Source organism: Molothrus ater, chromosome 11, assembly GCF_012460135.2.
Source record: "Molothrus ater isolate BHLD 08-10-18 breed brown headed cowbird chromosome 11, BPBGC_Mater_1.1, whole genome shotgun sequence".
Lineage (NCBI taxonomy): Eukaryota > Metazoa > Chordata > Aves > Passeriformes > Icteridae > Molothrus > Molothrus ater.
Genome location: NC_050488.2, coordinates 9,735,839 through 9,752,887, shown reverse-complemented (window position 1 = coordinate 9,752,887; position 17,049 = coordinate 9,735,839).

The following is a 17,049-nucleotide window of genomic DNA, read 5'->3' as shown; positions in this document are numbered from 1 at the left end:
GTGGTATCAAGTCGTTTCTTTGGGGCTATTGTTTAAGGCTTCAAACCATGGAAGGAAACTGGGAGCCTGTTTAGATGTCACTAAAGGTCACTGGCTATTTTTATAGATTACATTAAAATAAACCAAAACTGCACAAAAAGAATATTGAAGTTGTGCAATCAGGACTTTGAAAAATATTTTTGCTGCCTATCACAAATCACTACAAAGCATATGCAAACTGATTTTTCAGGGGCTCACAGCTTGGACAAAGGTGCATTACTCTTCCTGTAAAAAATTATTCCCTGACACCACTGTGACCTTCCTGCCAAAATTTAAAGCAGGGCTCCAAATGATAGCACTGAGACTATTCAACCAAAAGCTTGCACGAGATATCAGCTGTTTGTTGTTTTTCCTCTTTTTTTAACTGGGGTAAAAATCTTTCCTGTAGTAGATGAACTTCATTAGCTGAAATTTTCACCCTGAATTCCAGCAGGGCAAACAACCAGCATCAAAAGCTTTAATTCAAAAGATTAAAGTCTGGCAAAATTCTAAGCAACCTGAGTCTTGTAATAGTGAGTTTTGTGCAATGTGGTCAGCATATTAAAGGGAAATACTTTTTTCTGTCTGTTTTGATTTTGATGTCATTCCATCAAACATTTAACTGGTAGACACAGCATTAGCTCCAAACTCATTTTGAAGAAATGAACATTAGTCAGACATAAAAAATTGGGTTGGGGGCAGATTAGATGAGTGCCAAATGGTGGGAGAGATTTTAAAAAGGGGGCTTCGCAAACTGTGTCCCTGCAATGAACAGAATTGTTGCAGAGCAGAAAACAGACCTTGAAGTGGTCTCTGGTGGAAGGAACAGGGCTTGTGTAGCACAAGGGAGTTTACCTACATAGCAGCCTTGAGCCAGGTATGCAAGTGCTTGGGAAAAGGAGGTCAGGTTGGGACCAGTGCAGGTCTGGCATCAGAGTGAGCTGGGCACAGGGTGGTGGACTTTGACAGTGTGGTGCAGCTGAGTGGTGGCTTGATCCAAAATCCTGCCAGCCTGCTGTGCTGGGGGAGCAGCAGGGCAATGTTCTGGTGGCTTAGAGGCAATTTGTGAGGTTAAACTGGAGGTTAGGAGGTGAAATTGGACCCCATGAAAATGGGTCAAAATGCTAATATGAACATATACAAAAACAGTGCAGGCAGGCAGCAAGCTTCTTGAAAAAACAGACTTGCAGTGACCAGACCTCAGACACCATAAAATAAGGAATAACCTTTGCTAATTCTCAGCCATTGCCCCTGCAGAGTGTTGCAGGCCAGAGTGGCAGGTGGGACTTACTCAAGGTCTTATCTTGAGTCAGAGCACAGCTGAAGGTTCATTCCCAGGTTCATGGTCTCACTGCTGGAACAGGCTGCCAGGAATTACTGGCAATGTGTTTGGTTTTAATCTTTGCACTGTTCTCTGGTGAAGTTCTCCAGGCTGAAGCGCCTGGAATTTATCTCCAAAATATTTTGGAGGGGAAATGTGATCATAAAGCTAAAGCTTTGGGCTATGCATACTTCTTTTCAGGCTCTTAACAGGTTTGAGAGGGGTAAGTGTTAGTAACCTGCCTCCTTTGTTTTTTGACAAGAAAAGTAATTTAGAAAAACAAAAACCAAAAACCATTTTAATTCCTCACACTGAGTTCATGTCAGCTTTAGCTTAACTCAACCCACATTGCAAGAACCTTAGGAAGCATTTTATGTTTGTTAAAATAGGTTTGAGTCTCTTACTGCTCTTATGACTATGTCACTGACTGGGGCCAGCAAAATCCTGTCCTTGGTGGCAAAAGTGAGAGAAAGCTGCTCAGCCCCAGTTCCAGGTTTGCTGAGCACACAGCGTGCCCAGCCTGTGCAGAAGGCCTGAGCCTCCAGTTCCTGTCCAGCTCCTGACACACAACCCTGTGCTTCCTCTCCTCTATCTCTGGAGCCTTGTAAGACCCTTCCTCTTCCCAGCATATCAAATTGCAGCTGTCTCAAGCTGACTGGCAGCAAATCGCTGCGCCCGAGTCTGCCCTTGAGTTTTTTCCAAGCAGAAGGAAAAGGCTGAAAGTTCCCAGTTTCTGCAGTCACAGCTGTCCCAGCGAGCTCATTTCTGCCCTGCTGAGAGACACCGGGCGGGGTGAGAGCCTGAATGCAGCCCGGAGCACCCTGTCAGGTGGGCATGGTGCCTGCCTTCCCCAGCCTGACGGGAACAGACAGGGACAAAGGTAAGCTCCAGGCATGAAAAGGCTGCTTGTTGCAGCGTTTCATGGCCAGTGAGCATGACCAGCCTTCAGGGCTAATTACCAAAGGAGAGAGAAGTATGTTCTTGTCAGCAGACCTACAGGGTTACTATTTAATGAAGCAGATATGCAGGTAACTTGCTCAGTGAGCAAGTGACTGACTTGTGTCCGCAGGGATGTAGGCGTGTGTGACAGGACACTTCAGGTGGCTTTCAGCCCTTGTCTTCTCTCTGAGTGCATTTGGGCACAACTCTCAGCAGTGACAATCTGTATCCCATTTCCCTCCTCTCCAGATTTTCCCCTCTACCTTCTCTGCTCTCCTTTTACCTTTTTTCTCTACTATTGTCTTTTTTACAACCCTAGCACTTCTTGTGTATTCCATCCTGACCTTTCAGAGCTCTCCACCTTATTTTTCCTCTTCTCTTTTTTTAATTACTGATGCTGAGCAGCATTGAACAGTGGTGTCATCACTATTTCATCAGGCCTGCCCAAGTTCCTGCCAGTGGTTTATGGAGCATGTGTGAGCTTGGGAAGGGCCAGTATCCTCCATGTGCCTCATCAGGGTCCCCTGCCGATGTCAGTTTCTCAGCACATCTGTCAAGTGTTACTTGTCCTTTTCTTGGGACTGCCCGTGGAGGTGTGCAGGGGGCTGTGAGCTCTGCCAAACCCTGGTGTGGTGCTGGCAGGGTTACAGGCAGACTCAGGATGTCTCCATGCTGCAGGAATCTTTGTATTGCTGCGTAGGCAAAGCCAAAAAGTTACTTGTGTGTTAATCCAGTGCCTGTGTTGGTCTCTGTAAAAGAGAGATGGGACAAAACATGCAGGAATTAATCAAATGGTGGTTTGGTTTTTTTATGCCCCAGTCAGTGGATATGAGCAGATTCAATGGCTCTTTCTGAGCCCTAAACTTGTACTCCAAATTCATACAATACAGTCCATCCAGCATCACCTCTCAGACTTGTCCTGACTTCAAGACTGAGTGGGTATCACTAGGGAGGAGTAGCAGCATCTACAGTACAATACATCTTACAGATTGTTATGGGAATTACTCATTTACTTCACTGCAAGCTATATTTTGACCTGATAGCAGCAACACTTGGTAGATGATCTTTCTAATACAAAAGTTGATTAGTACATGCATATTAGATAGTTATGGATCTCTTCTACCAGTGTCCCTTGTGTATTTACCAGAAAAGATAACAGGATTGTCAAAATTTCACCTGTACCTCCCATGGCATTGGGACAAACATGCCAGTTGAAAACTTATGAGACTGCAGAGATTTTGAAGCCCAACAGCCAAGGGGGAGCACAGACTGCAGCAGGGAGGCTGGTGCAGGTCAGAAGTGAGATGTATTAGCAGAAACTCTGGGACAAGACCATGTCTGTCTGACCCAAGTCTGCTATCCGTAACCTGTGGGCATGACCCTTTCTTTTTGTAGGAGAATATGACAATTTGAAAAGACACTTTGACTTGCATGTTCCCTGGATTTTTTGCTCTTTTCTCTGTAGAGAATGTTGGGGTTTTTTCCTGGAATATTAATCAAAAATGTATCTCAGGAAAAAGTCAGCCTTCCTTTTATTCTCCTTTTTGCTGCACAAACCACTTGATATGAGGCATTGATTTGTTTTGGGATATAGCATGAGCTTGGCCTCAGTTCAAGACTGCAAAAGTGGCTGCTACCCACAGGAGAACATGGGGCTGGGACAAGACAGTCAAAGCTGTGCTACTGCACAAGTGCTGTGAGTCCGGGCCTCTTGCTCTGGACTGCCATGGGAAAGCAGTCCTTGCTGGCTCCAGGACCTGTCACTGAGCACTTGAAGTGACACCAGAAAACACATTTCTTTACAGCTGTGCTGCTTCACCCTCTCTGCTTCTACCAGCAGGTTCCAGGCCAGCTCTGATTGTGCTGTCCCCAGGGAAGGAAGGGTCCTGGTGACCTGGCAGGGAACATGGAGCTGCTGGCTGTTACAGCACCAGAGGAAGCAAGGAAGGATGCAACAGCATCACAAGCTGAGGTGGAAGAAGCAGAAAAAGCAGCTGCAATGCCAGAGGCAGAAAGCCTAGAGGGGAAGGCGGTCATTCCTGAAGGAGCAGCAGCAACCGTGGTGGGAGCATCAGAAAACCCAGCAGCAGAAAGAGTGACTGAAGCATTTGCCAGGGCAGCAGAAAGAATTGCAGTAGCAGAAGTAGCCAAGGTGTTGCAGTCAGCAATAGCTGAGGTAGGCACTCCTGCAGCCTCAGGTGCCTGATGGGGTAGAGGGGCTGGCAGTGCTCACTCCCCTGGGCTGGGCTCACAGATCCCAATGGCAGGGGAGGCTGCAGCTCCAGCTCCAGAGCTAACCCTGACCTCTCAGCCTTAACTTCAGAGTGCCTCAGGTGGATCAGATCATATTTATACTTAGCATCAATCAGTGGGATGAGATTTTTATTTTGGAAAAATTGAAAGCAATGTCAAAAAAAAAAAATCCCTGTAATTCCTGCTGAGAGTTTGTGTTCTTTTCCCATCTGGTTTCCCTCTGTCTTTTAGATGAGCTTTTTTTCATGATAGCGGGCACTTTATCACGCCTGGTATAGTTAAGGTTACAAAGCACTCTCCATTCCAGCCCCGCTGGCCACATGCTCATCCTGTTCTAAAGCATTCATATTTGGGGATCAAAAAAGGTCCACGCGTGGTGTTTGCTCAGCCGAGAATTTTTATTTGACATTTGAGCAATTATGCCTTGTGTTGATCGTGAGTTTGCTGAGGGTGATAAACGCACTTTTCCCATTTGAAAAACCTGTCTTTTAACATTGACGATGTGGTGACAGATTTTCAGCAGGGATGGGAGGTGGATTTGCCAGGGCTCAGTGCCCACTCTGAGCACCAGATTTTCAGCTGTGTTCAGCACCCAGCAGCTTCCCGTTGGGTGTGAGGCCTTTGGACATGTTTGTTCCCATGTGTGGAGCTCGTTTGAAGACATTTGCAGGCTGCCTGCCTGCAGCACCGCTGAGCATCCACCTCCTGCTCTCAGGAAAATCTGGATCTCATCTCCTGGGGCTCTGATTTCATTTTGGTGTGCAGGCTCAGCTTACCACTATCACTGTTTCTTGGGCTCAAGAGCTATCCTGAGCACAGGGAATTTCTATAGGATATCTTAACTTATCCCTCAGTTTGGGCAAGTGGCTTCACTCAGGAAGGTCTTCTCAATGTCTGCTTGAGTTTTGGTGTCTGAGTTTTAGTGCATTTTTACATCTTGTGGAGATCAGCTGCATTTAGGTACATGCCAAAACAATTCTCTGAATCAGCCTGTGAATAGGTACCTTTATTTTTAAAATCAGCAGTTTGCTTTATAGTGGCTTTTCCAGTGCTCATATATTTCTTCTCTTGACTTTTCAGCTCAAAGGGAAGAGGAAGGACATGTGGATAAAGCCAAGGAACGCCACTCAGCAGGAAGAGGATTGGATGAAAGAGGGAGAGGTGAAATGAAATGGAGAGGTGATGTTCTGGGTCATACCTGCTAATGGCTTGTACCATCACTCCTGGAATGCAATAGGGCTGCCAATCACATCTCTTTTGTGATTCATTATACTGTTAAAAATAAATATATGGCACATTCTGCATGCAGTAATGTTGAGGGTCTGTCAAAGGTCTTTGTCTTCTGGTTTTGTAAAAGGCAGCTCTGCATCTGTTCCTCAAAGATGAGAGAGAACAAAATGTGCTGCTCATAAGGGAAAACATACTACAGGCATGAAATTACATTAAAAAAAATACTTTCCTAGAATCTTAGAATATCCTGAGTTGCAAGTGACCCACTAAGATCATCAAAGTCACCTCCTGGCCCTGCACAGGACACCCCCAAGGCTTAAATTTACATTAAATATGCAGTCAAATTTTCATGTCTGTAGGATGAGAGATGGTCCATGGGAGCACTGCTAATGTGAAATAGTTTCAAATCCTAATAGAGCAGGTGCATTTACCAGTCAATCCACACTGCTCCAACTCTCTCTGGCTCTCAAGTCGGTTTCTTGCCTAGATGGGAATAGTAGCTATGTTCTTTTTTCTTTTTTCCCTGATTCTATTTATTCATATGAAGCATGGAATGGGAAAGGTGTCTCCATCCAGACTGATAATGGTGTGATGCAAGAGGAAGTCCAGAAGAAATTCAAGAAACAGGAAAAAATAGCTTCAAAACAGTGGTGGTCAGCATGAATGACATTCCCCAGATGGATCATTAAAACAGACTTCTAATTTTTGAGAGGAAAAGTATTGTTTGTTGTAAGATTGTTTTCTCAGCCTGTGAGGTACAGGTAAGATAGGTTTGTAGTACAGTTGGATGATTGAGCAGTCACCATAAAAGATAAATGGTGATAAAATGTTACAGAGTGTGGGATTAGAACAAAGCCACTCTTGGTGGGTGTCTCACAGGTTGTCTCATGGAGGATGATCACAACTCAGAAGTGCCTGGTGCCTTCAGCAAATGTCCACTTCATGAATTCCCTCCAGATACTTCATGGTTTGCTGCTCCAGGTTTGTGTTTAGCAGACTGAGGGGATGGGGTCAAATCTGTACTTGGATGGAAAATTTCTGAACCAAATGCAGGAGGTGATGCAAGTGCTTGTGTGTGACTTGTGGCCATAGCCCAGGTGGGGTAATGAGGCAGTGTCTCCAGGTGCTCGAAGTAAAACAGAAAGCAGCTCCCTGACTGCAGGTGGTCACAACTAAAGCCACATCACTTTTGGAAAGAGTAAAGACTGCAGCCCTGGATTCCACCCCAAAATCCATGAGTGTATTGACAACTCCTGTGTAGTTGCAGCTGGATGTGATATTCTCCATATACCTTACTTCCAGCTTCCAGGGGAGTTTCTGTGGGAAACATGCCATTTGTTCTGGTACACCCCAGAAGGGGCAACATTAGTTCCAGCATTGTACGGAGCTGTTCTCCAACAGACCCCAGGCGAGGAGAGTGTTGAGGAGGATCTGCTGCTTCCCTGTGCAAGCTGGCTGGACACAGAGATCCATCTCCCTCTGGGGAAACACGTCCTTGCATTGCAGCAAAGCCAAGGGGTTTCAGTGCCCCTGTGCAGCGCACCCAGTGCCTGCGCACCTCTGCTGGCTTCTGTCTATGTGCAGTGACAGGCTGGGGAGGAGAGAGGAGGGGAGAACAGCAGCCTCTGATTAAAACTCAGCCCCCCTGGCCTTAGATCTGAGGAGACAGAGCCCGCCCTCCCTTCCCTTACCATAATTTTATTTTATTACAAAAAGAGCCCGTATTAAAAAAGCTCATGATTATGTTTTCTGTTCACCAAGACTTTTCCTGTATCCGACCTTTGGATAACCTCCAAGGCTTGCAAACATTTGAAAGGAGTAAAGGAGCTCGTTTTATTGCAGGGCCTCAGCATACATTCTTTCCAGCCTATCTTTAACATCAGTTGACAAGAATTATATAATTGCAGTCTGTGATCCCTTTAAGGCTAAAATGTATTCGTTTTCCCTCAAAGAACACTTCAGGTTTCAGAGTTAAAAGTATACTTTTTTTCTCCCCCCATCTGGGTTATTCTGTAGAAAGCCGTTTTCTCTTAAACTGGCAAGTCTCATTCTACCCAGTTGCATGGATTTTTTTTTTTTTACTGTGGTTTTAAGCTCATATGTTAACAAGTAGAAGAACTAGCCTCCAAATCCCAACCTGTGTTTCCCATTCCATTGGAAAATTAATGGGTTACAGAGAACGCACAAGGGGAATTACACTCCTTAGGTGGAATCAAATAAAATTTCAACATACCAATTTAATCAAATTAGTGTCTAATGCTAATTGATAGGCACTCTGGAGATGGACAGGTAGCTGGATTGGATTTGATCTTGCATTTCAGAGGCATGATGTAATCTGCTGGATCAGGAAGGAATTTCTGGTTTCCTATCAGAATGGCATCTGCCACCATGTTTTAGGAAGCTGTGGACATCAGATACTTGGATAGGAACTGGGGAAGGATGCCAAAAAAGAAGTCTGAAGATAATACCTGGAATTTAAAAAATTAATTAGCTGTTGCCACGATGAAGTTCTGTTTGCATATGTTCCTTGCCATTCAGGTTTTCATGAGTGTTTGTGCTCCTGCAGAGTAAAACAAAAGCATAAGCATGTGAGTACTCCTGGAAGCTTTTCATGCCAGTTGTGTTTGTGTGTCAGAGCCAGTGATGGTCAGATCCTCTGCTTGGAGGGAACAGAAGTAATGCCACCACAGTGCTCAGAGCATATTCACAGCACATCTTGAGAATGGAGTGAAATGTTCAAAGAAGCTGCAAAAACCCCACCACTCCAAGTATTTCTGGACAATGAAAAATGGAAGGTGTAAGTAGCCTAGTCATGGGCATGTGCATGCAGGAGGGGAAATTAAACTTGTCTCAAGAATTGGCTGTTAGGAATGATCTGGCTGGCTGGAGCTGGAGAAGAGACTGGGCTTAGTGGGCCAATTGTCCACTTTGGTGCTGCAAAGGGGCCTGGGGAGTTTTGAGGGGGTCTTCTCAATTTTGCTATGAGCTTGCCCCAGATCTCAGCTTTCTTACCTGATAAAAAAGGACAATGGCAGCCAATGTGCCTGCCTTTGTGCCCTTTTATCTGAGCACTTGAGGAACTACAAACTTTTATTCCAAATAACGTTTGCCAGTAAAAGTGGATATCTTCTTCAAATATTTAGTTACTCTAATGCTGATTGCCCCCATTCCCTAAGGGGAGTAGGGGGCAGGGGCAGCATTCCTGGTTTTATAGAGGGGCAGGCTTGAGAGGGCTTTAACTGCATGTCACAGGGGTTGGATGCAATAACTGAAGAGAGGGGAGCCAGTAATAGAATCCTTTTAATAAACTACAAGCCCACAGTTTATAAACTTGGACACAGATTATGCTCCTGCCTGGTGTATAAAAATAACCGCATTTCGATATCTTTGTGGCCAAAGGATCTTGTAGTCTGTTAAGTTTTTGCTGCCTGTATTTCTAATGTAGGCAGGACCAGTGTAATACCCGGCATTGCACTGAAAGGGAAAATCTCTGGTCTGTTAAGCTGTTCCCTGCCTTTGGTAGCCTTTCTGTATCAGGATTCACATTCTTGTTTCCGTTTCAAACAGGAGACTAGTTTACAAGGCAAGTTACTCCTTGGAGATCACAAGAGGCTTTCTTTCCCCTTTCTTTTTCTGAGAGGAAGGATTAGGTCACAGTATTCTGTTTGCCTTTTTTTTTTTTTTCTCTCTCCTTTGGCTAATCTGCTCTCCAAGATGTCCATGTCACTAGAGAAATAAAAGGCTTTAAGTGAGCGCAGGATTTTTTCCCCTCACCTCAGCACTCCAGCCGATAAGGGCGATTTATAGAAATCGCCACATGGAAAAGCCTTAAAACAGAATTTCAGATGCTTATAAGACAAAGCAGAAAGATAGCAGAGCGGCAGGTGCCTTCTCCTTACCTCACAGGGTCGTGTTCTGCCTGCTCTTAAGGAGTTTGGTAGATGGTGATTACAAATACGCCTGCACCGTATCCGGGTGTACTGTACGTGCAGTTACAAGGAGCTTGTGCAGTCCCTCACCTGCAATCAGGAGGTTCATCACAATTCAAAGACCTTTGTTTTCTATTATCTTTGTGCGTTTTGTGTGCTGGAAGCATTAATGGCACCAGGGTTTAAGATGTGTTCTTTGAGGCTGGCACCTTTCCTGGTGCCAGTGTGTGATGTGCTGCGCATCGCTGGGCTCCCTTCGAGGGGAGGACACACACTGGTGCCGATCCTTCTGTGCGGAAAGTTTCGGGACTCTCTAAACAAAATTACTTTGTTCAGAGCATACCGAACACAAAGATTATTGCTTTAATTAATGCTGAATTATTCTTGTTCAAATACCAAGTACTGGTACTAGTTTGTGGTAAGACATAAAGACTTTTGCAGCAATACATATGAATCTGGGTTTGGTAGTTTGTACCTAGCACAGGTACAGCTTGTTCACGCTGGTCACGTCACATCCAGCAAACTATGTTTCAAGGGCCAGGGCTGCCTTGATTTAAGTCAACACAGCTCTGCTGAACTTTGTGCCAGTCTCTCACTACTAAAGTTATGCTACTCAAGTGTTTTCAGCTATTTTTTTTTCAGTCCTTTCTTTCCAAAGAGTTTTAGAAATACAATTAAATGGACAGTAAGACTCAGCAGTTATACATAAAAAGCTGTTTATCTAAGGGTATCAAAGTGCTTGACAAAGGTGGGTAATTCTCACAGTGCCCTTTTTTTTGCTGGGTGAGATGCTGGCATGCAGAGACAGCAAGCAGTTTATCTGAGTAACAGAGTCAGTAGCAGAGGTAGTAATTAAAACTTTGGTCTCATGACACCCAACTCTGTACTGTAACCACTAGACAAACTGCCTCCCGGAACCGTATCTCATCTCTATCTCCCTACATATGCACAATAAAGCCTTTGTAGTATATGCTGTACACTTGCTATTGATAGTTGTATCAGCTGAAAGATAATGCTCGCTCTTCTAGCTGGCTGCAAGTGTGCTCCACACAGCCTCAATTATCTGAACATAATGGTGGAGAAGGGAGAATTTTGGATAACTGACGGCTTCAAATAACTGAGGGCGTTTTCAGTGCAATTAATAACATGGTAGGAACACAGAAGGTTTTGGAGAGCAGGTTCAGGTACCTGGTGTCACACTGTGCAGTCAGTCAATAACAAGCACACTGCTCTTTCAGAGTTTTTCTCTTTTTCTGAACATAGCTGTGGCTTTTCCTTGCTTTTTTTCAAACAACAAAAAAAGACTAAGGTATTTTAGACGTGTTGGTATCCCTTTAAGTTTGATGAAGACTAACAGCCATCATTTTGGTCAATGGGAAGCTGCTTATGGACATGGGTAGTTTAAAAACACCGACTGATCGGTGTTAGGCAGCTGGGCTGGCAGTGGGATGTGGGCTATGTGGGTGGCTCTAAATGTCTGCAGAGAAGCAGGACCAGAGATCATATGAAAAATAATTTCCCCTGTACATGCCATAAACTCTGGGATTTCAAGTATGACCCAGCTGTAATGCGCCCCATACAAGCAAACAAATGTTCGGTTACTGTAGAGACGCACTCGTTTGGGAAGATAAAAACAGAACGCACTCACAGAGCATCTGTGCACTGCACACTGACCTCCATGTGACGGAAATCTTCACTTGTGCCACTTGGTAATAAATTTCAGCATGCCACCTAGGCCAGCTGCACATCACTGTCTGCTTTCTCTGCAAGGTAATTTATTTCTAATTGCAATAGAATAAAAAGACGGGATAGACTTTGCAGAGCATATCACAAAGTGTTACTGGCCCTGTTCAGTTTTCATTGCACCGCATGCTCTCACCATGACTTGCTTTTCAAAACCAGCTCTGTGCTCTGCCTCACACCAGATGCAGGAATTAAGAGCAGCCTTTACCCATGCAGCGGTTATGAACTAACAGGCTGGTGCAGGTAAGGCTGAAAGACCTTAAGGAAGGGAATAAATTTTAAGTTTGATGGTTTTTATGAAATACAGTGTTGGGTAGAGGATGGGTGTTCAGCTCTGACTGGCCTCACAGTTCATCTTGAACTGCCTCTGTTCTGGGACTGAGGCAGTTATGTGCCCCCATCAGAGAAACACCCAAAGACACTCAGATTAGTACAAACCCCACAGTTTGGTTTATTTGTCTCAGCTGTTACCTGAGAGACAGGATATGTTGATCTCTGGGATCTGATGTCTGACTTGTTTTTTGAAAAGTTTCATCTAATCTTAGTTGCTTTAAATTATGATCTTAAATTTTTCTCTGTAAGTTTTCATTGTCTGTTCTCACTAGCTACTTTAGGTACCTGAAAAAAATATATATACTTTCTTGTATGCTTCAGTGTTTACCCCAATATGCATTTTGGTCAGAGAGAACATGCATATTTATTATCTTTAATACAGTCTGGATGCACACATACATGATTCTCTTCCTACTTACACATCATATTATACACAATTTGTATATGCGTATTTATAAGGGCTTAAATGGAAACAGGACTGACACCAACATTTTATGCATTATTAGGAGGAGCAAGTTCATCCTTTAAAATGACTATATTTGGAAATCTGATTCTAAACTCTTGCTGGTTTAACTTAACTTTGTGGCTTTTCTCCAGATTTTCAAAACCAGTGGAAGTGAGGACAGGATTGAGAGGAACACTTGTGCTCCTTGAAGGTGAGCAAACGCGTGGACACACTTGTGTAAGGGACTGCGTAAGGGTGCTGCTTTCAGCCCGTCTGAGAAATGACTGCACCAAAGTATGGGGCTTCACAGGTCAATATGTGCACATTGCTATGGTCTTTTTTTTCCCCCCCACCACTTTGGTGGTCAAAAGTCCCATCTCTGGGGGTTTTTTTGTTGGTTTTTTTTTTTTGTGTTTTTTTTTTTGTTGTTGTTGTTGTTGTTGGTTTTTTTTTTTTTTTTTTTTTTATTATTTTTAATACCTAGTCAGCTGCCCTAGTGGGAATCTTGCACTCCCTCTTCTTCTCCTACATTGTGTCGATCCCTTTTTGAAACCATAAAGCAGTGAGCTAAAGCACAAAGAGCCCGCGATAAAGCCGAGGTTGTCTCTAACACTTCTGATAGTGAAAGTTGGCGGGAGCAGCGCTGGGAAAGCGACGCCCTGAGCAGAGCTGCTCCTGCCAGCCTGGCTTTGTCCGGCCTGGCGAGCCCAAGAGCGGGCATTCGGCGGTGGTTCAGCGGCCTGTCCGAGCGGTGTGTGCGCGCTGAGCCGCGGCCGCGCTGTGCCGCGCTGTGCCGCCCGCGCTGTACCGCGCTGTGCCGCGCTGTGCCGCGCTGTACCGCGCCGGCCGGGGCACTGCGCGTCGCGGCCCATAGGGGGCAGCAGCCGCCTGCGCTCGGGCCGCGCTCCGCCCGAGCCGCGCAAAGCCCGCACCGAGCCCGCGCACCAGCGCAAACCGCACCGCGCAAACCGCCCCGCACAGCCACCCCCAGCCCCGCGCACCCCTGCTCCTCACAGCCACAGCCCCCTGCAGCAACCGGGTTTTTTTTTTGTTTTGCCGTTTTTCGCTTTTTCTCTGTTTGCGTGTGCATAATTGGAGTGCGGAGTGAGGAGGCTCTGATGTGCTGTCCTAGGTAACTTTCCCCTAATGGAAAAAAACAAACCCAAACCTAAAGACCTATTAAAAAGAAAACAAAAACTGCAACCACTTAAATACCTGGAAATAATATTGTGTTGCTTGTGCAAAAATGCACCCCAAAGAACATCTGAGTAAATGCGTGTATAGAATATGTAAGTTGCTGTAAAAGCAGCTTTGTGTTTGAGTGTAGGTCCGTATGAAACCCAAGATGATATATCATGTTATGCTCAGATCTTTGTTTCAAGATACAGCTATGGGTAGATTTCACGATGGAACATCTTTTACCTCTTATTTAATCACTTCTAACTTTGTTGTTTTCAGAACACGCACAGTCAGTATTAAAATACCGTGATTATTACTTTTTCTAACACTCTCTTTGCCTGTTAACAAGATCCTTTAAAAACCAAACTAAACCAAAATCCTTTTAGATCGCATGCGGATTTGTTGGTAGCATCAGTGGCCAGTTCTGAACTTTTCTGGCAAGTACAAGGGCGAGCTGCTTGCCCGTGTGAGTTTGCAGCCAGACCCGCTGCAGCTGCCGCAGCACCGACCGAGGCGCAGGAAGGACTGAGCAAATGGTTACAAACGAGCACTGCTCCTCGGCTGCACATTTTTCTCTTCGCCTTAAATGCACTTTATTGCACCTTTCCCGCAGTTTGTTCTGAGGACAGCCACACTGATAATCCTTATCCAGCGCAGAGGAATTCCCCTCCTGGCTCTCAGATTGAAGCCGCGGCTGGCATTCTGCTACTCTGATATGTTGACTTGGATATTTTTTAATTATTCTTCCATATTATCTCTTGCTCATGTTGCTGGTGCAGTTTACCTCCAACCACAATCCGAGGCTGGCTAACAGTTGCTATAACATTGCTTCAGCATTTCCTATCCCTAGATTTTTAGGGCTGTGATTTCAGCAGAATACATGGTTTGTCGTTTCAGTGGGGGCTTTCAAACTGCGTGGCAGCTGTGAAAGTGAAGAATCCATGAGAGAAGCTGTGCGTTTGTGTGTGCTGCTGGGGGTGTAGGATATGGGCAGACTCTTTAATACACTGAAAATACTATTTTTGATTTTTAGTTCTCTGGAAGATTTTTGTTCTGTTTTTTGATGATGGCTTGAACTCTTCGCCAAACTGAAAGTAGTTGCTTTTCCTATATTTTGACAGCAGCCTCTAATAAATGGAAGTCATTCCCAGTCTTTAGAAAATCAGTGTATTGAGAGCATGTTGAATAGTAAGAACAAACTATTTTTGAAGTTGTTCTGCATTGTGGAGTATCAGTGTTTTATGTGTTCAAACCAGTGTGCAATTCCTCACGACTGGTACATTTGCTCTAAACAATGAGGTCTTTGCTCAGGAATAGTCCTGGGTTTGTTAGAGAGTCAGTGCAATGCTAGCCCTAATCAATAAATGAAGTTTGCTTGTGGCAGGACTAACACAGCCATTATATAAGAGGGAAATCCATTTAAGTATTTGATTATTTTCCTAAGGGTTTCATTTGCTGGTTTTCAGGCAGGATAGTGTCACTTAGAGCAAGTATTTAATCTTTTTTTCTCTAAAAAAAATCAAACTGCAAATGACACTGAAAACTTAGCACTGAACCTTGGTCTTACAGGATTAGCTCCCATCAACTTCACTGAGTTCATTCACAGGAGTAAAGGCCACAGGAGAAATCCACACAGGAAAACATATTCTTTGCCCTGGAAACCTTGTTATCTTATATGTTCCAGGTATGAACTGTTGGTTCATTCCTGATGCATGAAGAGTGAATTCCTGCCTTTCTTACCCTGACAGGGTTTTGCCAGGGCAAATTTACCCCTGGCTTACACCATCTGTAACCTCAGTGGGAGCAAAATTCAGCCCTTTAGCTCTAATGGGAGCCTGTTTGATCTCGTCCTTTATTGCCGAGTGGTATCAGGAAGGGAGCTGAGCACAGAAACGTGACTACCACCGAGCTGCTATTTGTTGCACTGCATTATCTGTAGTATCCTTGTTATTCTAGAAACCTTTTTTTTTCCCTGCCTGGAACATTTTGCTGCAGCAAATGAAGAAGGGGGGAAAAAATTGAAGAGACCTTCATTTGGTGGCATAGAAAATTTGCATAAAATATCGCTCTAAGCATTGAAGGATCTTATTACATAGGGTTTTGATGATAATCTTTGTTGAAATAATATTTAACACATGCTGCACTTTTAATTAAGTATCTGAATAATCTCAAATTAATACCAGAGGTTTAAAAATAAGTTTTCATTTTAGTGAACTGTAACATAATAGCAAGCTGCATGGCAACCCCTTCCTTTACCCTTTGATTTAATTAAATGCCCTTCTGTGTGCTTCTTCTCACTTCAGAAAGGCACATAAAGAAATCAGACCCAGACGTTTTATTTAGGATTTTCCCACTTTTCCTTTTCCTTACATCTTTGCTTATTAATTTGCCCTGCTTCCTCTTCAGCTTTGATTAAGGTGTTTCTTTGAGGATCACCTCATCTGGGGCTTTACAAACTGGCCTGCATGTTTGAAAGGGGCAGTTGCAGTGTGTCACGCTCATGTTGGGGTTTTGGTGATGGTGACACTCAGGTCCCTGTCTAGAAGCAGCCAGCTGTGGCAGGGAAGTGCTTGGTCCTGTACTGCACATGTCTGTGTGTGCCATGGGGAGGATGCAGCTGGGTAAATCCTGGGGCAGCTCACACAGCACAGTGACAGGCTGGAGCATGTTATGCTCCTGGAGTTTGATTATAGGGTGAAAAGGAGCTCAACAGTGCAATGGCTTCAGACTGCAGTCAAACCATTGCAAATAAATTCAGGTTTATTCTATTTATTTTTTCAAATTAAAAAGGCCTGATCCAGCCAATTTGTTTGCCTTTCAGTAAGGTGTGTTTGGTAATCACTGCTTCATTATTCCTTCTTAAGAAATTCCACTAACCAAAGGAGGGGAAAACAGCCCTCGCTCAGATCCATGCTGGTGAAATTGTTTTGCTGGAGCCACTTTGCTGGGCGAGCGTGGCTGTGGGCTGGGGGGAGGCTGTTTACTGCTTTTATGGAAACATGCTCCAGTTTGGGAGAGCGAGGATGTGAAGCAGGCTGGCTTTGAAGGCTTTCTGTTAGATTTCTCCCTTTATCCCTTTCCATCTATCATTGTAAAGGAGACATATATAACCACCACACTTTGTATATTAAGGGTGCTGCCTGCTTTTTCCCTTTGCTGAGATAATGATGCTGAGGGTTGTTGACTGCTGTTATCTCTGATGACAGCCTTATCTGCATGGCTCTGATTCCTGCTCCCGGAGTCAGAGATATCCAGTCCTTCGGGAACTGACCACTGCTCCCACTGTGGCCAGGCAGGCTGGAAAGCAAATACTTAGGGGTGACAGAGTTCTTGATCGGATGTGCTGTTTACTATATTCACCTCTCCCAAAACAGTGAAGAGAATATTGAAGGGAAATACTGGGGGTGAGAAAAAATGAAAGCCTCAAAATCAGGTCAGATAAAAACCAAATGCCTCCAGCTCTCCCCAGACAGCCTCTGGTGGGGACAGTTTTTGTCCATGACCAATTGTTGAACAGAGTTGGTGTGGGGCTCGGCTTTTCTGCACCACAGAGATCCTGCACTAATGGACCTGGGGATGATATTGACACAGCAGAGGGACTGTTACACCCTCCTGGCTGTACCAAGTCAGAATCCAGGGGTTTATTTTAATTCCTCTAA